Genomic DNA, 24,251 nt, shown 5'->3' with positions numbered 1-24,251 from the left:
TGTGTGTGTGTGTGTGTGTGTGTGTGTGTGTGTGTGTTTTCCCTTTCATATGTAAGAAGAAATAGCCTTAAGTATATATTTATGGGGGATGTATAATATATAACCAGTCTATATTGTATAACTAGTATAATGCAGCATGTAACATTTTAATTCCTAGCTGCATTGCATTGCATTGCTGGGCTTAGTAAATAGAAAAGTAGTAAGCAAAATGAAGTAACCTACAGCAACCCATTTTAAGCAGATAAAACAACAATCATTTTAATAATTCAAGCATAAAAAGAACACTGAATGTGAATGGCATTAAATCAATATACATAGTTTGACATCTAGTACAAATAACTAAGCTAATAGATCACTTTGGGGGGAATTTATCAAGACTGGCGCTGACAAAATTTGGAGCAGCTGTACATGGCAACCAATCAGCTTCTCTCTTTCATTTTCAAACCCTAACTGAAGAAACTGAAGAGAGAGGCTGATTGGTTGACACTGGCAATTGATCCAGATTCTGTCTGCTCCAGTTTTGATAAATTCCCCTCTTTGTCTTCTATGCAAATGAAAAATTGTTTTATGCAGCATGTTTTATTTCATTTCCTACTTGCATTCCATACATTTATCATTATACAAAGACAAAAGAATAATGTGCAAACTGCAGTTTGTAACTTATACAAGTCAATCATATTTAAGTTCACATCAGTCAGTTGAACATTGAAAGGAGCTTTCCAACAGACTGATATTGAAGAGCTGGGCTAATGGTTAAAAGACAACTGCCACTTGGAAGTCATTTACTTGCAGACAACAATGTTGCAGAATTTCAATTATTAGGAATGGAGTAGTGGTGGACAGGAACACCTTCACAGGCAGTGAGTAGCAATGCATGTAGTAATTGTGTTGTAGTATGGCAGTTCAACCAATGGGGCAATGTATTGACACTCCTCTTCTCAGCATCCGTACATGAACTCTTGTTGTCAAGTAGAGCACTGTGCACCACATCCAACCAATTTTGATTGGCAGTCAAAACAGCTAATGACAGCAAAAGGTCCCTTTTCTACCCATTATTTGCACCATCTGGCATGTAACTTGAACAAATTATTGGCACTGTGTTAATTAGATTGTCATGGATTACTTGGATAAGAGGCAAAACAACTTCAACACAGCAGAACAAGTCTAGTTAAATTCCACTATTTACTACTAGCTACACCTTATGAAAGATGAATCACTGCACACAGATGACAAGTGGTAGAGGCAATATCTTCAGAAGATCACAGAGATCACAAATGATTCCTACAACATTCTGGGAGACTGGGTGACGGGGGTTTAAAACTGAGTGACTCCCAGGATTTCAAGGTGTGTTGGCATGGATGGCCACCAGTGTGCAATCCACAGTGTGACCAGTGTGCAATCCACATGTATAAAGTGGCTATTACCTTAAAGTGACATTATACCCTCAGCTTTTTTAACATAAACCAATACTGTAATGTGCGCCTTACTGTAATACATGGTAGTTTCCCTTCTGTTTGCTGCACTTCCTTTTAAATCTGTATCTCTTCTCATGCTTGGGGAGAACTTCCCTTTGCAGCTGAGTGACTCTTCCTGTAGTGCTGGCTCAGGTTGTGAACCTTCACACAGACACCATGTATCTATTTCAGAGACAAGGCAGTCTGCTGCAAAACAGAAATTCTGCCCAGCATGAGAAGAGATACGGATTTAAAAGGAAGAGCCCTCCGGGCTGTGAATGCAGAAGTGATGTGTATTACATCACTTCCGCATTCACCTGTCTGTCATCTGGCTGCTATAGCCAAAGAAAAGAAGCTGATGAAGCAGATCTCTGCTTCATCAGCTTCTTTTGGGGTCCACAGGTGACTAGAGACCCCTAATGTCTCCATAAAGAGGACCTGTCAGTGTGCCTTTGCTATTATATAGGGAGATTGTTATCCCCCTATATAATAGCAATAACAATAAGTGCAAAAAAATAAATATTAATAAAAAAAAATAAAAGTAACATATAAAAAAGTAAAATAAAATAAAAGTCACATATAAAAAAAGGGGAAAAAAAACCCCCAAAATGTTTAACTCCCCCACCCCCACGTTTACGCGCCTATAAACGTAAATACGCGTCCGGTGCCCCAGCGCGCAAAAATTACAATTGCGCTACACATGTTACATATCGCCGCGAACGTCGCAGTGAGAGCAATCATTTTAGGGCCATCAATCACTGATAACACTAAACTGATGAGCGGTAACAGCTTTTAAAGCGTCGCCTATGGCCAATTTTGGGTATTATCGTTTTTTGAGGTTTCGCGCGCGCACGCAATTTTAAGGCTTGACATGTTTAGTGTCTTTTTACCCGACGTGACCCCATCTTTTATATTTTACCAAAAAATTGGGTAATAATAAATGTTTTATCATTTAATATAGGGGAAACAGTTTGTTTTTTTTTAATTTCGGAAATTTTTCCTTACTATAGTAAAAAATGAAAAACCCCAGTGGTGATTAAATGCCACCAAAAGAAAGTTCTATCTGTCCCCAATATAAAATTCATTTCAGTACAGCGTTGCATGACGGAATAAATGTCAAAGTACCGCAGCGCTGAATACGAAAAATGGCCTGGATGTGAAGGGGGTTTAACACTGCGGATGTCAACTGGTTAAACCGCTGTTAAAGCGTTTTTTGTTTTTTTTAAACTTTTTGCCTATATCTACTGCTTGCTAGCAGTGGATATAGGCAAAAAAACAGAGGGTTTAGAACCCCTTTAATTACATTTTTTAGAAATTTAAAATGCTGATGTAAGCACTTACAATTATTATGCCTCTTTATGTTTCAAAGTTTTCCTTTCCTCCTGAATAAGCCTACGGTGGCTCCTTTCCCTTTTTATGCTACCTTCACATGTTGTCCTCATTGGCTGCCTGTGCATGCGGCAACATTTTCTCAGTGACAGAATACGCATGCGCAATAATGCTATACATGCTGGGACATGTAGTCCCAATGAATATAAACTTTTGAATGGTAATGAGAATATGAGTGCTCTCTGCCCAACAGGAAGATTTGGGGAAGCAGTGCATAGGTAGCCATAGCATGTGAGTAGATAATGACAAAAATGTAAGTGCTTAGGAATTGTGTTGGAAGAAACTAATTATAGTACTGTACTAAATGGATAAATACTGATATATGTTGCTTTTAAGAAAGGCAAGGTTTTAGTACTGGTTTAAAGGCTAATATGGCCAAAGTGTTATTATTAGATAAAGGATATAACGAGACAGAGGTAAGCCCTATGTCAGGTTATAATTGCTGTACCCTCATTACGAAAATGAAACAGAATTGAAAGATTCCAAATAGCTTGAATATTTTTCAACACATGAGGTGCTAGAAGGATGTGACCACATATTAGCACTAAAAATTTTGATTAAACCCTTTGCTTATACAGCCTTACATATGTCTATCAGACTTTTGCAAAACAAAACAGGGAGTAGGGTTGCACAGATACCAAGTACAGTACTCGGTGCAACTATGAGTACATGTACCGATACTTTTGAGCTCCAAGACTAGAGTAGAGAAAAATTCAAAAGTTAGGAGGCAGCTGTCATTTGTAAGGAGCACACGGAGCTCCTGGGATTTGTACATCTCTGTTTTAATGTACGATTTCGTTTTTATAAATATAAATAAAGGGATGCACAGATGCCAGTTTTGCGAGTACAAGTACTGATACATTTTTGTTTATTGTCATATGACAATTTTTCTAAAACAATACATACTAATGATTTCAGGACAGTGGTGGAGCGCAGAGCCAGGTCCCAGCTGCAGCTGCTGCAACCCTGGTAGTTCTCATGAAAATGCCAAGTATCTGCACTGGTACTCAAAAAGTATCTGCACTGGTACTCAAAAAGTATCTGTGCATCCCTAACAGGGAGTATTGGTTTGCTTACAGTATATTGCAATACAGGTTCAAGCTGGCCAACTGCATCAAAGTGATCCCCTTTAGCCAGAATCTACTCTACTTTGCAAGATGCCAAATATTTTTCCTTATAGCTAATTCTAATGGACATATAGGCGAATATTTATCAATGATTCACTGGCCAGTTTGAGTGATATTCAGTGGAATTTGTCCTGCATTCCACAGTCACATTCACCCTATTTATAATAGGATGAATGTGCGCTAGACGAATGCGGCTGCTGGGAAACAGATATTGAATCTCAAATGTGCAGTATCAGTGAAGTTTCAGAAAACATGCAGGCAGTAAGCACCAATTGTGCTGAAACTGTGTCAGTTTCAGCACCATGGAGAGCTACTGCCAACAAGGATGTTAAAAAGGAAATGTACCCAAAAATAACAACAAATAACAACAAAGGCACCTTTAGAAATATTTAGTAATGTCAATCTGCAATAAGATACTTCTAGATAATTGCTGGCTTTTTATTCTTTGCATACTATATTTTTATTTTCCTCTCCATTCTTCTCACAGTGACCGTTTTTATTAAGGGCAGGTTACTAGAATTTCCTTTACTTCCTAGAACTCTGGCACATGTGACTAGGACATGTGACCATGTACATCATTTCAGGGGAGGAAAATGCCTTTCCCTGAGATCTCCTGAGATTACAGATGAGATTTCCCAGCAATGCTCTGCTGATCTAACCTTCCCAGGATGCATGCTTGGGCATGATTACATCATTTCTGCCCAAGAGAACCAGAAAGTAGACAAAAAGAAATTGTAAGTAAATTAAAGTATGTTTGTTTAGCTACTGAATGTAAGATAATTTCATACAATGAGATATATGTGATTTTTAGTTATGGGAATAAAAGTCCACTTTACATTTATTTTTTTAGTAGTTTAGCTTTCTAATACTATAAATTAATACAAAAAAAACAGTGTGGACCCTTCCCAGAGCTAACTAGCCAAGCACACGCTGGCTGGTATACCCATAGCAATGGTGCTGTGAGCGTGCAGCTCCCATGCTATGCAGATACCAGCTCACATGCCCTAAAATATGAGTTCCCCTTTCTAATTTTGAGTGTTCTGTTGTTAATGAGCATATAACACTATAGCATTCCCTGAGGTCCCGATCTGGTAAACTGTAGAAAAAAAACACTCAACGCAGTTAAAAAAATAAATGTATTATTCTAATTTGAGAAAATGTTGGTCGAATTTCCTGCTAAATCAATGATAAATGCACCCAATGCAATGCAAAGTTTAACTAGGGAAGTAGGGAAGCTTCAAACCCCCTATGTGTTTTGTTTTTGTTTTTTTTTACCTCTGTGTCCCATTGGAAAGATTTATCTTTACTTCCTGTCTCATAGACTCAACTAGAAGTGAGAGAAAATATATCAAGTAATTTCTCTTAGCAAGTGTCCCCACTAGAAGGCTTCCCCTCTTGCAACTAGAACGTTTTGTTTTTTCTCATTTTTAGTCTTGTGTCAAAGGTCACTAGGACCAACTGAATAGGTGAATCCCCCCAGCAGAGACTTGGACACAATTAAAACCTGCTAATCTTTCCCTACTTATTCAAAAATGTATGGCTTTAAATGTATGGCCATAAAGCAGAATGCCAGCCAAAAATAACAAGGTAAAAATAAATAGCCCAAAACAAGCTTTTGCTGCAATATTCACCCTTCTTCCAAAGATTTACACTGCAGAACTTATTTTCTGCCACTAAATGTCCTTAGCACATAAACTGATTTGCTCATTGTTGTACAGAGACTGGAAAAGGCTGGTACCAAATCAAATTCAGAAACTTATACTGCTTTTATTTAAAAATGATGTATTAATGATTACAGTGCTACATTTATTTGTGTATTTTATTCTAGAGTTCAACTTTAAAGTATTGAAACCAGAGGGTCAGCATGTCAGCCAAGCAACTGCCATTTTCAGAAGAAGTTAACAAAACATTTCTCTCACGACACATTTCCTTTTAAAGTGTCAATCAAGTAGACTTAAGGGGCTGATTTATACATTTTCTGCTCAGCTATACGCTGGTTCACATGGCATTATCGCTACTAAATGGAGACAAGGAGCACAGGAAATTTCTATTCTCCTGGCCTCCATCTAGTGGCAGTAAGGCCATGTGGATGGCATTAGCCCAGCTTTATGCTGAGTGGATGATTTATAAAATTAGCCCCTTAACGTCAGAAGCTATTACAACAAACACACCTCAAACTCAGAAATATATGAAGATATAAATGGAATTTGCTGGAAAAAATGTATTTTACCTGAATGACATTTTCTAGATAGCCATTGCTTGTAAAAATAAATATACATAAACCGGAAACTATAGCAAGGCTTCCAGCAGCAATACATATAGTATGTCACCGAATGTATTACTGAACGAAAGCATAAGTCTCATGACCTTTATACACTCCTGTCAATCTGTAATCCAGAAGAGCGTATACAAGATATATTCTTGCCCACAGCTATGTATACATTGATTTTGTATACAATGTAAATAGCAACTTGCTTTTACAGCCAATCATCCCTGGAACAACATAGTTTGGGCTGAAAGTGTAAGTCATAGTTTATTTTTGATAACATATGTCATAAATTTGTAAGCACAGAAAAAGCTCATATAGGAAAATATTTGTTTTATAGGCTTTCTGCCACAGTGAAAAATAGTTTCTGCTTTACTACTTGAGTTGCACATGGCATAGGTCAAATATACATGGCATTACATAAAAGACACAATGTTCGGCATCTGATGCCAATCACAGATGAGTATTTAATTGTAAATCACTGCAAGATAAAGTACGCAGAAGATGGATCCTTAAAATAAAAACCCTGAGATTTATGCCCAGTGGGATGTTCAGAGCACATATGTTGTTTTGCAAATATGTAAAAAATGTTGATGGTAAGCATTGTATCATCAAAGGCAAAGCAAAATGGTGGGTGGCATAGAGGATATTTGTCTATATAAACGCCGCTACTCTATATGGAATATAACAGTGCATAGTAAAGATAGAGTATCAGTATGTTTATTAAACAGCCTCTACAGACAGGAATGCAAAATTGAAAAATAAAAAGCACATTGTAAGGCAATAAAGCGATGCGGGTATGGGGACCACACTAAATGTGATGGATAGGCCAGATGCCCGACAAGTTATCCATAAACATAAGAATCTTTATGTTTAAGGCACCTTGGGAAATTTAATTATATGCTGTGGAAATTATATGCGGCTAAACTCTGACATTCTGCTAAAGCATGGGGGGAGGGGGGGTATTATGCTACATAAAGTGTCATGAATCTCATGGTTTGATAGCACTTTACGGTACAGTATGCTATGTCGTTATTGAAAGTAGTCTTAATTGCTCCACATCCAGAGGGGCCCATCAAAGCAATATGCATCGTAGAGGTTAACATGATAGAAAGAAATGCACTGTAAGCTATTCCAGGCAGACATAGATGCTCCTGATATGGCTTTTTATATTCTGTTCACTTATTTACCTCTGTGTCTGAGCTACAAGGCATGGTTCACATTATTCCTTGTAGAAAGTTCTTCATCAAGACTTCTAGCAAAGCAACTTAAACAGTAACAATGATAGGTTGCTGTCTAGGGTAGTAATGATAGGTTGCTGTCTAGGGTATATTGAAAAAGAGTCATGTGGATTACAACAGTTTTTGAGAACAGTAGGTGGGGGTGGAAGGATTGTATATAGATAATGAATTAAATGTGCACTATTATGTTAAATCAAGAGCAGGCAAATACAATTTGATGTAGTGCACAATAAAAAGTACTAGGGTAAAAACTAACCTAAAGGACAGTTCCAGCAAAACCTCAACAGGCTTATTCAACACAACAATGTACTAAGGATAGTAGCCCACAGCAGCCGATCAGATTTAATTTTTTTTACAACGCAATAGCAGTGATAAAATGCCTTGCCGGTTTTCAAATCATAGAGTTCTAACAATGCTGTAATTGTGTGTTGCACTTAATAAACCTCCCAATGTTCTGCATGGGGAGTGTATATTGGCTCATCCAGGCGAATCTGAGGTGTAATTGGCTTTTAAAACGGATCCACAGGTGGCAGTGGGTTGTCTGTTATTTGTATGTGTTAAGGTACTTTGCCTATCATGATTGCTCCTTGCATACCTGTTTGGATGGATAGTTTACACAAAAGTTTTGAATCACTCAGTGACTTCTTATATCTCTCAGGGATTCGAATCGTCAACCAGTTTTCTGGTGGTATGGATCTTTAAAAGATCCTGCACCAAATTCAAAAAAGCCCAGTTTTGCTAGATTACCCGACATGTGGAAAAGATTCATGTACACAGTGGAGCTATGGCTGAACTAAATAAAAAACATTATTACCTTCAGTTCATAGTTAACAAAACTGTGTTACCCCCTCCGCTTCCCACCTTTCACATAGTTGTTAAGGATGCTGTTGGCTGCCCAGCCAAAAGCCTCCTAGCATCTAATGACGCTAACAGTAGGTGGCACCTGATGGGGAAACCGGAGGACTAGTTGCCCTTCAGATCTCAGTGATTGAAAGCAGGCATTTGGCGGATTCCCTAGCCAATAGCAGGCTGTCTATTGGCTATGGAATCCACTCATTGCACAATATCAATCAACAGAAGAGGAGACTTGATGGGGAACTAGTCCCTTGGCTTCTATATCAGGCTCCACCCACCCACTAGTAAAACTCCTCAGCTGCTTTACTGCTGTGTGGCAGGTGCAGTGGCTGTGGGAGGTGGTGAGCTGCTCTGAGGACGGAGTGTCCAGTATTGAGACAGTCCGGCCTCAGTGTGTCTCTGCAGCAGAAATGTTGGTGCTTGCGGCCAAATATTGCACCTATTTCCAACAGGTACATGAATCTGGGACAAGCACTAACATTTGCCATGCGGATGCACCATGAAATTCACAGACACAACTCAAAGTCACAGACACTGTTTATGAATTATGCCCATATTGTCACTAAATTATCCTTATTAGGGTATAGAAAATGCAGCAGAAGGAATGAGAATTCTTTGCTTGAAATGCCATTATTAGTAAAAGATGAGCTGCTAACTTCAGAACAGAGATCTCATTAATAAACAAACAGTATGTGATTAAAATCTTAGAAGCCTATATGGAAACACAACGTGAAAAATCCTCAAGTCCTAATAGTTCCATCACATCCAATAAATATTAACTCTTTGCAACAAGTGAAAGCAGTCAATGCATGACTATTGCAATCCGTCAAATACTACAGCTGTGCTTCAACCAGATGTTTACTCAATTTAACTTCATCTGGCCATACACTGTTCAATTTTCTTCAACTCGCTGGTTGAATTAAGAAAATATTACAGATTCCTCCAACAATAATGCTTATGAGTGTTGATCAAGGAACCCCAGCCCAACCCCCCTGCGTTTTTTTCATTGCGGCCGGTTGCCCCTGTCAGAATACCTGAATGCAAGCTCTGTTCAGCCGAAGATTTTACATCCGGCTCCTTTGATCAGCTGATCGACAGATGCTGGTTAGAAGAGTGCCAACAGCGGTAGCCATTGCACAAAATTTGCATAGTGTATGGCCAGCCTTATTCTCCTGTGCAATCCACTGCAGCACTGAATCCAGAAAGCACCGCACAGGGTCACTAACAGTGTACTTGTTGAACTCAGTTTTGTAACTTCTTCTCTCCCTGCTTCTAGTATCAGCAATTACACTAAAACTTCCAAGGCTGGTATGAATCTAATTACATTGCTTGATACATTGCCAATGTTTCCAAAGAATTTCCAGGGGCAACTTTTTTTGCTGTGCGTCCACCAAGCCATTGTAGGAAGAGAATGTACCTTAATTAGGGATAGGGCATTCATTTAAAATGTGAGTGGTTCTACAAGAGGCATATGATTAACCTATTGTACTCTTTTTATTGTATCCATATATATATATTGAAACCAGGTGTAAACATGAATCTTTGCATGACATATATATTTACAGAGGTCAATGAAATCTTTATAGTAGAACAAGAGTAAAAGAAAGTCGTTCCCAAACACAGTGTTGTTGAGCAATTTACATATCATACCAAGCTGACATACATAGTGAAAAATAAAGATCAGTGAAAATGTCAGACAATAGCCGATGGGATGCATAATCACACCAGGGGTCCCAGATTTTGTGAAATTCAATGGGATGGTTTCTTTTCCCATAAATAACTGTATCATAGCAGATGATCAGATTGTTTGTTTGAATTTTCCATTGTGACAGACTGGGGGAGAAGGACTAATTCATTTATTAGCAATGGCTTTAAAGGATAGGAGTCTTGTAAAAATATTCTGGTATATTGTGGCCAGGTTTCATCATCTAGCAAACCAAAGAAGCATTTGGTAGCGGTACGTCCAGTAGAGTGGCAAGTAGGGTAGTCATTTGTTTACAAAAATAAACAATGACTGGGCAACGTCTCCTAATAAGATCAGTAAAGTCAGCATGAGTTTGGGTACAGAGTTTACAACTGAAGGTAGCCATACAGCCAATTTTGTTGAGAGAAACAGGTAAAATAAGTCTGATAAATAATGTACAATTGCATCTTTTGATTCTTAATTGAGGATAAAAAAAAGATAGATGTGATGAGCACATTTCATTTAAGTCATCATCGATCAAGTTGGGCATGAGAACTTTCCACTTACAGTAGGTCTGACCATAAGAGGGGATTTGCCCTATGCAGAATGTAAGAATGATTAATAGAAATGAGAAACCAATCCTTATGACCCTGCGATCGTAAATTACTGTACCTGTCAAAGGGTAATTGAAAATACGGATGGCTTACTTTTTAAATTATGAATCCAGACCATGGCAAAGTTGTAGATATCTATAGAAAAAGGATTGAGGTAGTTCACATTGGTGTTTTAAGTTACAATCCCATAAGATTTCCACAGGTACATAGTTGATCAAGAAGTGGATTATTCCATAGAGTCAATGCATTAGGTAGACCCTGAAAGAAGACCAGTTATGTAAATCTCATTCCACAGCAACACTGTTAAATTATGGATCGATAGTTGCAGCATATGTGAAAAAAGATTAGGAGATTTTTTAAAAGATCAATGATTGTTGTATATCCAGTATCCAGCACTTGTGCCAGGTGAGCTTTGGAAGTTAATGGGATATCGGGAAGAGGGTTAAATGTTCAACTACCCTTCCAAGTTAAACAGATATAGGTCAGGGAGGACTATTTCTGCTTTCTCTTTAGGTTGCTGCAAAGTAGTTAATTTCATTTTAGGTCTCCTCGACCCCCATATAAAGGCAGAGAACAAGGATTTAATTTCTGCAAAAAAAGATTTTGGGATGACAACAGGCATTTGAGAGTGTATGTACAAACACTTAGGAATAATCATCTTGATTAAATTAATTATGCCTGCTATGGAAAGGGGTAATTTAGCCACACTTGTAGTTTATTTTTCACCAGTTGCTTCAGAGGAATGATGTTTCCACTGAACGCCTCAGAGGGCACCTTAGTGATGATAATATCCAACTATTTGAAGGGAGATACAGTTTTTAGAGAGGAGAAGGAATGTATGTCAGTAAAAGGTTATAAGGATAGAGGCATAATCTTTGCTAATTATGATTTAGTCCGGAGTAATCACCAAATTCCACTATGGTATTAATTGCAGATGTTAGAGAGGGGCTGATATAATGGAGGAACAGACTGAGATCATCAACATAAAGCACTATAAGTTCAGTTTTCTCATTGTAAGCAATACCATTGTAATCCTCCATCTGCCACATCTTAAGGGTAAGCCTTTGATCACCAGGGTGAATAAAAGTGGCAATAGGGGATATCCTGCCTTGTATTTCTATATAAAAATGGACAAAGCAGACCATTAACTCAAATATCGGATTGTGAGTAAGCATGAAGTATGTTAATCCATTACCTGAAGTTTGGGCCCAGGCCAAAGCGAGCAAGGCAAGCCTGGAGGAATGGCCATTCAGTTGAATCAAAGGCTTTTGCTACGCCTAGCGAGGCCAAAAGCACATGTATCTGGAATGCAACCCATAAGCTAAGCTGTTATTTGAGTTCTAGGAATATCTTCAGCCATAAAACCGGTTTTATTATCAAAGACTAATGTCAGTATAATGGCGATAAACGACGTGGCAGCTGCAACTTTTAGTCTGTAAAGTCTGTTTAAAGTATGGCAACCCAACAGCTCTTTAAATAAATACAGTGATAAACACTAAATTACACAGCAAATTATTTTGGCATAAATTATTTGGAAAACATTATTTGGCACTGACCATTCTGCTGAGTACTGTAATACCTGTTGTTGTTGTTGCTGCTGATGGAGGTTTATGTAGATGGAAAGAAATGTGTACAATAAAACTAATTAGGACTCTGTCATCCCACCGAATATAATGTTCAACATAGCATAGCAGGTGGGTTGTGCCCCTTGTCTACATCACAAGCAGTGGCGGAACTACCGCCGGTGCAGGCGGTGCGGGCGCACCAGGGCCTTGGGCCTCTGGGGGGTTAAGCGCTGCGGGAGGAGAGTGCTGTGTTTGTGTTTTTTTTGGGGGGGGGAGGGGGGGGCCAAAAAAAAATCTTGCACCAGGGCCCTTTGTTCCTTAGGTCCGCCACTGATCACAAGTGGGGATGGTTTGCATTGCACTGCATATTAGGCGTAACTTAAAGGGGTATGATTAAATAGAGTTTCAGACTACTCGCATAGTATAGAATTAGGCAGTGTGGGATATGGAATATACAGCACAATATCCCATGACCAGTGCGGTATACAGAATGAGGCAGTGTGGAATACGGAACCTACAGCACAGTGTTCAGAATAAGGTGATGTGGAATAAGGAACATACAGCAAAGCATACAGAATGAGGCAGTGTGGAATAGAAAATATACAGCACAATGTTAAAGCACATGCATTGTGGTGCAAATAACACCTTATAAGTAAATATTGGCACTCTGGGAGCCTCCCGCTCCCGGCCACCAGGGAGAGAAACAGGGCTGTGTCTTTTTTTCTTTATTCTGACACGATCGATGTCAGAATAGAAAAAACAAAATAATTTTCCCATTGAAAAGCATTGAAACATTGTGAATAGCCCGTACAGCAGGCTCTCGGTTCGAATTAACCGATGGAGTCCCATAACCGAAGCTAGCCGAAGGATCGGCCGAAGCTATGGCTAGATCCTTCGGCAGCTTCGTGAATAGACCCCTATGTATCTATGTAACTATGTAAAATACACCAGACCATCGGTCAGCCAAACTGAGCCTGCATACAGTAATCCAACCCTATAAATATTGTGACTGTGGAAAACATAATGATTGCAGGGTATGAGGATAAATCGTGTATCCTTCCTCCTACCATTGTGTTTTTCCAGTCACAATATTCATAAGATTGGGTTACGGTAAAGTGGTATATTATGTTTCTGGACAGCCTGTAATTATCATAAATGTCATCATTCTCGTTACTGTCCAGCAACAGATTGCATAGCAGCCTTTGAAGCAATCTTAACAGACTGCTAACATTTGGATAGTTGTGGCATCCATCCCCATTATAGCCAGCAAAACAAATCCCCCACAGACACACACAGATCCCCCCCAGGTCTGCCCGCTGTCTCTGATCTCGATACCTAGTGCCTTATGTTTTCCAGTGCACGTGCAGCCCAGGCAGCAAAGCGAGCTGCTCCATGGGTTGACTCAATGCACCACGTTTCATTAGTCTGTTGCATGTGACCAGAGTATCTTTGGCACCCAACCCAGGCGCTTGCAAAAATTATCTCCTGTGAGCTGTAGCTGTAGCCGCACGTAGTGCTGCAAACTGAATCCCTGTACTGTATGTGCAGTGAGTGAGAGCATAGTGGGCCCCATCCACTTTGGCAATCATGTGCCTGCACACACAGCACACATTATGGATACACCATACATACCTGTATACCTAGGAGTATATGGAAAAAAAGCTTTCTTGCGTGAAGGTCCACATAAACATAATAGAAACTTGATGCAAGACGCACAATATATCAGTCAAAGTATAACTGTATGCACAGCATGGTAGACTTACTTCCTAGTTTTCTCTCCTCCACAGCTGACAGGTCTGGGCTCTCCCTCTCTGCTCCATCACTGCTGATTTCATCTTCTCATCCGCATCTTCTGCATCCAATGTCTTCTCTCTTTTGCCATTGGGCAGCCAGATGATGATGTACAGTAACTCCTGTGCATGTAAGCTGAAGTTACATTGTCCCAGAACTCAGTTCCATTGTTGGCATCTTACAGATGGCAATAGTATATATTGCACTGCGCATGTGTTGCAGGCAATGTGTATAAGAAGAAAAATGTTTGAAGAAACAGAAAGGGTTTTTTTGGCCAAAGAGACTTCCCCTTTCTCCTAGCAGTTTTCTTTCTTATACATAATGCCTGAAACACATGATCAATGCAATGTACACTCTACCTCCCAGCATTTTTTTTTAACTTTAGTTGGATGTATACAGTGATGTCCCTAGGCTTTTTGTCATCTGGGAAGGGGGGGTGCATGCAATCAGAGCAGCGGGAGGTGGGTAGAGGAGACAGCGCAGCCAGACACGAGAGTGAGGCCACACTCTGCAGGCTCTGCATCTCCTCCAGGTTCTTAGCAACCTGGGATGCTCCGGCCAGCATCCTGCCTAGCTCCTGGCAATCAGTAACATAACTGGTTGCAAGGAGCTGGGCGAGACACAGGCCAGAGTGTCCCAGCTCTTAGCAACCTGGGACACTGTGACGGAAAAGTGGTTGGCAGGCACATTGCAAACATTGTGCAGCAGAGGGGCCAGTATGCAACAAACATGCTGCTCTGCCTGCCACCCCATCACGTGACCCATAGAGATGCCGCCAGTGGCAACAGACTCAGGCTGCCACATTAAGGGGATGGCGATTGTAAATTCCAAAATGGCCTACTGTGGTAAGAGGTCATTCAATATGGGCCCTAGAATGATGGCTACTTCGTTTATTTTACTTTGGATTGTGCAGTCATTTTCTTTTGCAACATGTTTCAATATGCAAAAAGAATGAATCATCGTTCTTTCTTTTTCCAATCAAATTAGTGCAAGTCGTCTTGAGTCTACCAGACAAGTCAAATCAAACCAATAAGTGATATTAAGTTACTCAGCTTTCCTGCAACTCCAGGCACACAGACTGAGTATATTTAATGTTGCATTCACAAATTGTTATCTTCACAAAAAAAACAAATGCAATGAGCTGCTTCCATATTCCCAGAACATTGATTTAGACATGTGCAAGATGCACCTGTACACTGCGCAGGGATCACATCCAATTGCCCCCCTGTGTAAATTAATCAAGCCCCTTTCCTTCTGTAATTGAATAGAACCTTGTGACAAAGATATGATCTGCCAAGACCGCAGATTGGTTTCTATCAGGGCTGGTACAAGGCGCAGTACACAATATCTATATTATATCAGTGACAGAAGCATCACAACTGGGGGAAAAAAATGCATTTTTAGTACTGTTTAACCAAGATTTACAGAAAGCAATTTCCTGAGTATTGCAGAAATGACAAACATTTGAAAAATGTCATCTCAACACCTCCTTAATTCTGCAGTTTTTCTAATGCCTGATGTAAATAAACTATGATTTTAGGACATGTTTCAGGGTAATTTGAACATGATAGATATTGGGCTTTGCATAGAGCGATGTAATTGTCTTTGCCAGCTATTCAACAATAATGCAATTTTCCCATAGCTATGGGAGATGTAAATCAGATGAATGTTTTCCAGAGATTGTGGATTCCAATATTCTTGCATATTCAACAACAGGACATTAACGATCACATTATTTTATCAATGTCAAGCTTTTTGAAGTCATTGGGGGAAAATAAATTCCTAAGTAAGTACCGAAAAGAAGTGTCAGATTAGCAAGGATAAAATAGGACATTAACCCTGTATGATCATATTCTCTATATTTATACATTTTATTGTAGAAGACAACTTGCTGGCTATTACCTTGGTATTATGCTCTTTGTGTTCCACTATAAATGGTCTCAGTTGAGTAGGAGTGTTTTTTATGTAGTTAGCTAAGGAATATTTAGCAAATGCTGTCAGTTTGAGAGAGAGAGAGACATTAGGGAACTGGATTATTTATGAATCTTTGACTTTTATGACTTATTGTAGATATTGACTGGTTAGGTGTATAGAGTTGGCAAATGGGTGCTGAAATCAAGGTTAAGTATTTGTACACTTGCCAAAAAGATGCAGCGAAATACATTCATATTTCATTATGCAGAGTTCTAGAATTGTGTATACTGTATGTGCTAAGCTCGTTTTCAATGAGGTTGATGTTTCTGAAAGAGAATGTATAATGGTATTGTACACATTTTCTTTTGTTATTTATTATTTCCAATACACAGGAACCGATCAATGAGTGCCATATTGCATACCACAACTATTTAAATGGAGGCTCCGATGATCATAGGTAACAGCTTAGGCAGTCACTTCTAGGCTGGTGAAGTGATCACGGACATAAAATAAAAATCTTTAGCCTTAAACATAATAAAGAAAATGAATAGATCTCTTTTTTTCTATATTCTGACTCCAATTGTTGAAATAGTGATGTATCCCTTCCTGAGTCATTGAGGACAATCTTCATCAGATAGCTGAGCTCACCAAATACCTTTTCATCCATGAAGATCTTTATTGAATGCATCAGGTTACTAGCAGACAATAGGATGTAGCTGATGGTTGAAATAATGGTATATGCAGGTCAAAAAAGGTAATGACTTCCTCCTAATGTGCACATGTGGCCACAAAATGGCTGAATCAAACACACAGGAAGGAGGCATCACATTATACAAGGAGAGGAAATATAAAAAAGGAGGTGCAATAAACAAAATAACCACAAGATGGCAATATAACAAACATTAATGCATTTAAAATACAATTGCTGTGGCAGCACACCCACTCACTTCAGATGATCATTCACATGAAGATCAAAGAAAAATTCTCCCAGCTATCAATGGCAAACTGGTTCCTCTGGGTAATCTGAATAAAAGTTATCTAAGCAGCAGATGAGTGTGCAATCTATGCCTTTTCTTAATTATAGTCTAAACCCTAACTACATGATACTTAGTATGCTGTGATCTTTTTTTTTCATCCATTTTAGCATCTCAGTGCTGCTGATGTCCTCCAGCTTTTTGCAACCACTTCCTACCTACATGTATTCACTTCATCTTCTCCTGCAAATCATCACTCTGGGCCAGCTTCCTGGTAGTGACAATAGAGGATCATGTCTGAGCAGTGTGTGCTGGCACAGCTACTTCTGTCTCCACCAGGGTCACAAATAACAGGGTGACAACACATGATTACAATTGGAAGACAGTTGTCACCACATAACAGTAGATGCCTAAACAGGGTAGGACTACTGTGTGTTTTTTAATGAAAGCTGCAGATTTAAAAAGATAGAAAACAACTTTTAAAACAACAGTAACATGTTAAAGCTTATAAAAGATTTTAGTAATTTGATTTAGATCAATTTTAAGCACAGAGCAAATATATGTTATAGTTTGCTTTTTAAATTAATCATATTAATTATGATGCTTTGCTTCACATCACTAATTAATGACATTTGAAGATTATTGATTGAAATAATAGTGGTTAATACATGTACAGTATATTGCAATGGAAAGGCTTCCATTGAATGTTCCTTTAAACTTAAAGCTTGTCCAATCCAAAGTGTATTTTAATCAGTGTATTCTGCACATTTTCACAGCAGAATGTCGCACCATGGTCTAGCAATACTTCATCTGTCTTATATCTCTGCCTTAATTCTACCCCTGAACTTCTCTTTCCAAAATCCTATGGAAAATGAACATTATTTTTGCAGAACTCAAGAGGCATTCATGTTTCAGATTGAGGTTAAAGGTGTCATAAAACTTTGAGAATAATTGTTGTTCAGAAGAAACTTTAAAACCAAAAGAAAAGCAGCGGGGAATTTGGAGAAAGAAATGATCTGGCTTTTTTTGCAAAATGGTACTAATATAGGATGTAAGGTATATTCATTACTAAAGGAAATGAAGGGAGCCATTATTCATTTCAGCATCATGATGAGACTGCAAAAGGAAATACTGCCACCAAGATGGACCTTTTATATGCAAATTATAAGTGCTCTGTTAAAACAATCTTAAATATATCTGAATGTAAAATGTCTTGATTCAAAGCACAGACACACACAGCGGTTTAAAATCTCAGCTAGCACAATACCTAGGCAACAGATATAACTTGACTCAGTGACTGTAGCGGAGCCAATTAAAAAAGGAGGTTGACATTAATTAGTAGCTCAGCAATTATTTTATTTCAAAATTATAGTTTCCAATTAAATTTCTTTTTAAATGTTGCATTTTGCCTACAATCAAAATGAGAGAAATTATTCATGCATATTGGTGGTTTCCCCTAATTCTGCCAGTTTTCTCACTGCAAATATTTGCGAACATTTGGTAGTTCACACCTATTAGTGACCTTTGGTGAGCTCTCATATCCTGCCTTTGATATGGCAAGATATCCCTTTGTGTCTTCCCACATTTTTCAAAATTGGGATTTGCCAACATTCCTTAAAATAAATATAATAGGTGTGGTTTGTTTGTGAGTGTGTTCTAAAGGGATGTGACCAGGACAATCCATGCACATTCACAGTAAAACACTGCAAGCTGATTACAACTGACTTCAGGTCTTCTTAAATTAATCCCCCTCCCCTTTGCATCAATGTACTAAGAATTCAACTGTAATCCTAAATCTTAGGGGTCCCTCACACCTATGCATTGCAGTGATGTGTGTTACATACATTGCAGGGCCATCTATTATATTAAAGGCACCCCAATGCACCCCACAATGCATGGTAAGGCACTGGTGTTCGGTGTCAGAAAAAAGAAAGTGCACGTGTGTCCATTCTGAAGCATTGGCAGCTTATTGAAATGAATGGGCTGCCTTTACAAATTCTTGCTAGCTAGTGTATTTATGCAATGCACCAATGTGTCAAGCGGTCCTAAAAAAAAAATCTGTATGTGTCATAGAAAGTACACATACTGTCAAGTTGAAATAAATGAATAACAGGAGCTGGCATAGGCATTGCAAGGGTATAGCTCTCCCCGTTTTCTAAATACATTAGAATTAGATGCCTTCCTTCAGTGCTGTTCTGTTCCATCATCTACCACAGATACAGTGCCTTAGGGGACTTCCAGTAACATGATTTCTTTACCATCATTCATTACAGAAAGTGTATTTGGTGGGCAGTGTTAGAGGATTATGACTTTGTTTCAAGCTAGTTCTGTGTATGGAGTGCAGCCCTGAAGCAGCTGCTAAAGCTACAAGAAAATCTCCACTGTTTATGAAATTCAACATTCGAGCACCAGCTCCCCACCTTTCATCATTCCCAGCCTCTGTATTGGTCACTGAGGTAGGTTACGACATTAAGAGGTTATTACAGACATTCAGGAGGAAAGAGGAGATGGTGACCAGGTTTAACTTTGGATAGAAATTCAGGTTCCAAAAAACAGTTGATTGTTTTGGCGTGTGATTTTCACTAAAGACAACTTTCTTTATTTCCTTTATCATATCATCAATTGTTATTACCCAGGTTTATAAAAACTTTAATTATTTATGAGAAGTTTACTTATTAACACATCTAACATCTAACCCTGAAATCTAGCACCTAACCCCCCCCCCAACACAAAGATTAACCTTTGGCCCAATCCTCCCACTAACCTTAATCCTGAAAGTGTATGTGTAAAATTAGAAATTTGCAAAACTGCCATTGCTGGTATGTTTTTAAAGGATACAAGTTGTAGTCTGTAAACTCCTGTCCGGTATCCAGGCCAATGACTCACTATATAGTAAAGCCAAGATGAGAATGATTTCCCTGAAACCTGCAGCTTTCATAAACACATCTTTAATGGCAAATTCCATATCTCTATTCTCACAAGTTCATTTTAAGGTAGCACTGACACTACCCATGTTCCATATAACTGGATACTTGCCTTATCGGAACTGAAAGTGTCTTGCACCAAATTGTTACAGTCCTAAACAAAGATCTTCCAGAGCTGATATATTGTTGCTGAAATGAAATGATTCTCTTGGCAGAGAAGTAACGGCTATCTAATAGAGAAAAGAACTTGAAAAATGACTTTCTCTGAAGAATTTCTTGAATGGACAGTTATATTGTATTGCAACACTATAGTTTTCCATTGAGGTACCAGACTTATCTTTCTATTTGCTATATTCGTTCATATTTTTAGAGCTTTGGATTTACACTGTAGTGTTAGTAAATGTCCACAGATGGAATAGCATTAAACATTTCTTAAAGGAAACGTAGAGCATATTTTCAAATGGCATATATTTTCAATTATTATTAATGTGTGTTATGTAATGTGTTAATGAGTGTTTGGTGTGACTTTCACATTTTTATGCTTGCTTTGACATATTTTTCCTTTTGTTCTAACTATATAGATTTATAGATTAGCCACCAGCAGGAGCAAATGCATCATTCTGCTTCCCTTCTTAAAGAGGAACTTTACCTATATTTTTCTTTTCTTCCCCAGTCTTCTGGCAGTGGCCATTTTAACTAAGGGCAGGTTACTTGATCTCCCTTTACTTCCTGGAACTCTGGCACATGTGACTAGGACATGTGACCATGCACATCATCTCAGGGGAGGAAAATGCCTTTCCCTGAGATCTCATGAGATTACAGATGAGATTTTCCAGCAATGCTCTTCTTCTGTAATCTTCCAAGGATGTAATGTTCGGGCATGATTACATAATGTGTGCCAAAGTGGACCAGGAAGTGGGGGGGAAAAATAGTAAGTAAAATAAAAATATGTTTGTTTAGCTAATGAATGTAAGATGATACACATTAACATGCAGAGCTGTATGCTGAAGTGATTTTTAGTCAAATAGGGTAAAGGTCCACTTTAAAGGAGAACTATGAGGTGAGTGATTTCCTGTAACGGGTTGGCACTATCGATCGGGAAGTGAGCAGAAACATGCACCGATCTGCTCACTTCCCAATCGTCTCCCTGCAGGGGAACGGTGACTGTGGTCACCGCTCTCCGCAGGGATTCCCCCCTCCCCTCTCCGATCTACCAGTGCTGAGTGGAGAAACTAATGGGGGAGGGGGTGAGCACAGCTAGCTCTGCCTCTAGATGGGCAGAGCCAGCTGTCACTCACGCAGCTGGGTGGATCTCGACAGTAATGTTGGGATCCATCCCGGCTGCAGAACTCACAGTATATCGTGGGCAATAGCCCGCGATATACTGAGCTTTGGGTCACGGGAGGAGGTTAGTATATGTCCTCCCGTGACCATAAAGAGAACTATGGAGAAAAAAACTTACCCCATAGGTCTCTTTTAACCGTTGAGACAACAATCATAAAGGAAGGGCATTGTCTTCAATCAGCTGACTGATAGACTTGCATCGTTAGAAAGAGCAGCAAAAGCACCACCATTGTGTAGCACTGCAAAACAGAGGCTGCATGAGTAATGATCAACTATGGCTGCACCCACATACAGTACATACCTAATTGTATGCATATGGGTTCTATACACAGAAGCTGACTTTGCACCGATCCGCCCACATGAACGATCCCATACATTGCTATGGGGACCGTTCATGCAACCACCCCCTGCCCGAACTGCTCCCTGGCCCTTTTGTGCGGTGCTGATCCGTGTGGTTTCCATACAACTTTCAATGGAACTGTGCTGATCAGCATGGTTTGGGGCATTTGCAATTGTGTTTCAGCGCTGAAACGCAATTAAAAACTCCCAAAACCTCCCTTTGAAATCAGCGTGAAAACCGTGCTGATCCGCAGCCACCCTGGTGTGAATGGGCTCAAACATTGAAAATACTGTACATCTCCTTTAATGAAACATTTTATAAATCCTAAGAACAAAAAGCGATTAAATCTGTGTAGTCATTGTCACAATATTAATACACCTAAATAATATTTATTTTGGTAAAATAATTTTGGTAGACCAATACATGTTGCACTGTGAGCACAGAATCTGTGCCCCGTTCTTTATTTGTGTGACTATTATTAATCACCATAAAATGGCTTCTGATTTACGCTGATCTCTGATTTATAGAAGTGTTGGTCTGCCCTCCGGATATAGTCTTTACTAACATGATTAGAGAACTTTACTATGAACAGACATAAACATATCCTTTTTTCTCTCAATTATCCTGATTTATTTGGCAGGAATTACAAAGGGCATTTCTTGCAATTACCATACACCATACATTGTTACAAGTTTAACTAGTTTTTATATGTAATTATTTATATATCTATACGTATGGGAAATAGTGCTGATTTGCAGGAACACCGGTAAGGTTAATAAAGATTAACATTAAAGTGATATTAAAGTCAAAAGATGTTTAGGCTATTTAAAATTTTGATTAAGGGCCCGTTTGCACAGTTCTGTGTAATGCATCTCTCCATGTGTTAGAGTGCCGCAGGTGCGTTGGATTGCCATTCATTCAAATGGTATCCAAACATACCTCCCAGCTGCTATGCACTTGACCATGCTGCAATGCAAGGTACTATAATACCGTGTGTTGCATTGTGTTTGAGAAAAATAGTGCATTATTGACAAATAGTGATAAATAGTCCTCAATATCACATTTGGTCCCTGTGTGTGTTGTAAAGTAACCACTGCTCCAAGCTCTCTCCTGTAATGAACTACAATCTCAATACAAATTAGTAAACTAAAAGTGAGATGGTAGTCCATCATGGGAATGAGCTTGGAGTGGTGGCTACTTTACAAAACGCAGGGACCATGGGGAACAAAAGTAGCCACCCTCCAGAAGGAAGGACAGTGTCACCACTAATACAGAGATGATTTGAGGATCTACAGCCGAGTGATACACAAATAAGATACATTTTTAATTCTTTTGAGCTCAATATTTTAGCTGTATTGTCAGGGGTCAGTGATCATCTGAAGGCTGACAATCACTGGCCGTGTCAACTGCCTGACCTTTGATACTAGCAAGTCTGTGACCACTGATTGCCTCTGCATGTTCCGATAAAATGAAGGCCATGAAATGTTGGCATCAAATGCAGGGGCGTAACTAGAAATCACTGGGCCCCATAGCAAAATTCTGTATGGGGCTCCCCAAACCGCCTCCGAACCCCTGCTCCGCAACCTACCCTCAACCAACCGTCTCTTTCTCTTCAATTCTGCTCCTGCTGGCTCTGACCTCAGAGTTAAAGAAGAAATCATTCTGTCGCTGATTTGCTACACTGCGACTGCCTGGCAGGCAGGGCCGGATTAAGCTCATCATAGCCCTGGTGTTGAGGATTTTGGTGGTCCTCTTTATGGAAATGTCAGCACTCACTGGGACCCTCTACCTCCTGTCTAGGCTGTGATTTGTAGTCTCTTTACAGCTTGGAGTTAGTGGTGGAGTGCCAGGGCACGGTTGCAGCTGTGGCCCAGGTAATTCTGCCACTGACTCCAAGCTGTAGAGGAGCTACAAATCTCAGCATACATGATACAGCAATGCAGAGATCAGCGGTGTAAAGCAGGGTGCAAAGGTCAGTAGCGTAACATAGAGGTCAGTGACCTCTGCACTCTGCGTTACCCTACCCTACGCTAGTGCTGCACATCTCCCAAACCCTGCCAGGCATACCACGAATGCTGAGTGTACTAACAAGTAGGGATACCCCGATATATCGGCCGCACATTGCACTTTTGGCATAATGCCGAAAGGGCCATTTTGTGCCGATACATCGGCGCATCCCTGCTTTCTTTCCTCCCTGCTGGTCGCTGCTCTGTGTCCCAGCAGGGAGGAGAGAAACTGTGACAGCTGGCCGAGCGCTGTGGGAGGAGAGCACTGTGAGCGGCCGGCGTCTCTCCTCCCACACCGCTCAGCCTCCTGTCACAGTCCGGCAGAGCGGTGTGGGGGCAGAGGCAGCCAGCGCTGTCACAGGAGGCTGGGCTCTCCTCCCTGCTCCGCTCGCTCAACCTCCTGTGACAGCTGTCAGAGAGCAGAGTGAGTGCAAACACTCAGCGATCAGTGATCGCTGAGTGTTTGTAAATAATTGAGGACAGAGTATGGTTACTATATCCTCAATTATGAATGAATGGGAGTAATCTACATCACCTCCTGTTCATTCACGGTTGTGGTTATAGTAAACATACTAGGTCTTCATGTTATCAATGAACAGGAACACTCATAGAGGATTCCTGTTCATTGATAACTGGAGCTGCAGAAAAAGAGATTGAGGACTCTGTGTCCTCAATCTCTTTTTCCATTTTACCATTTTAAAAGAGAAATATCAGGGGTCTGTTTAGACCCCCGATATTTCCCCGAAGCCCCTAAAAGTAAAGT

This window comes from Nanorana parkeri, unplaced genomic scaffold (genome assembly GCF_000935625.1).
Source record: "Nanorana parkeri isolate BGI_ZX_2015 unplaced genomic scaffold, ASM93562v1 scaffold60, whole genome shotgun sequence".
NCBI classification, from domain to species: domain Eukaryota; kingdom Metazoa; phylum Chordata; class Amphibia; order Anura; family Dicroglossidae; genus Nanorana; species Nanorana parkeri.
Note: the sequence above shows the minus strand (reverse complement) of the source record.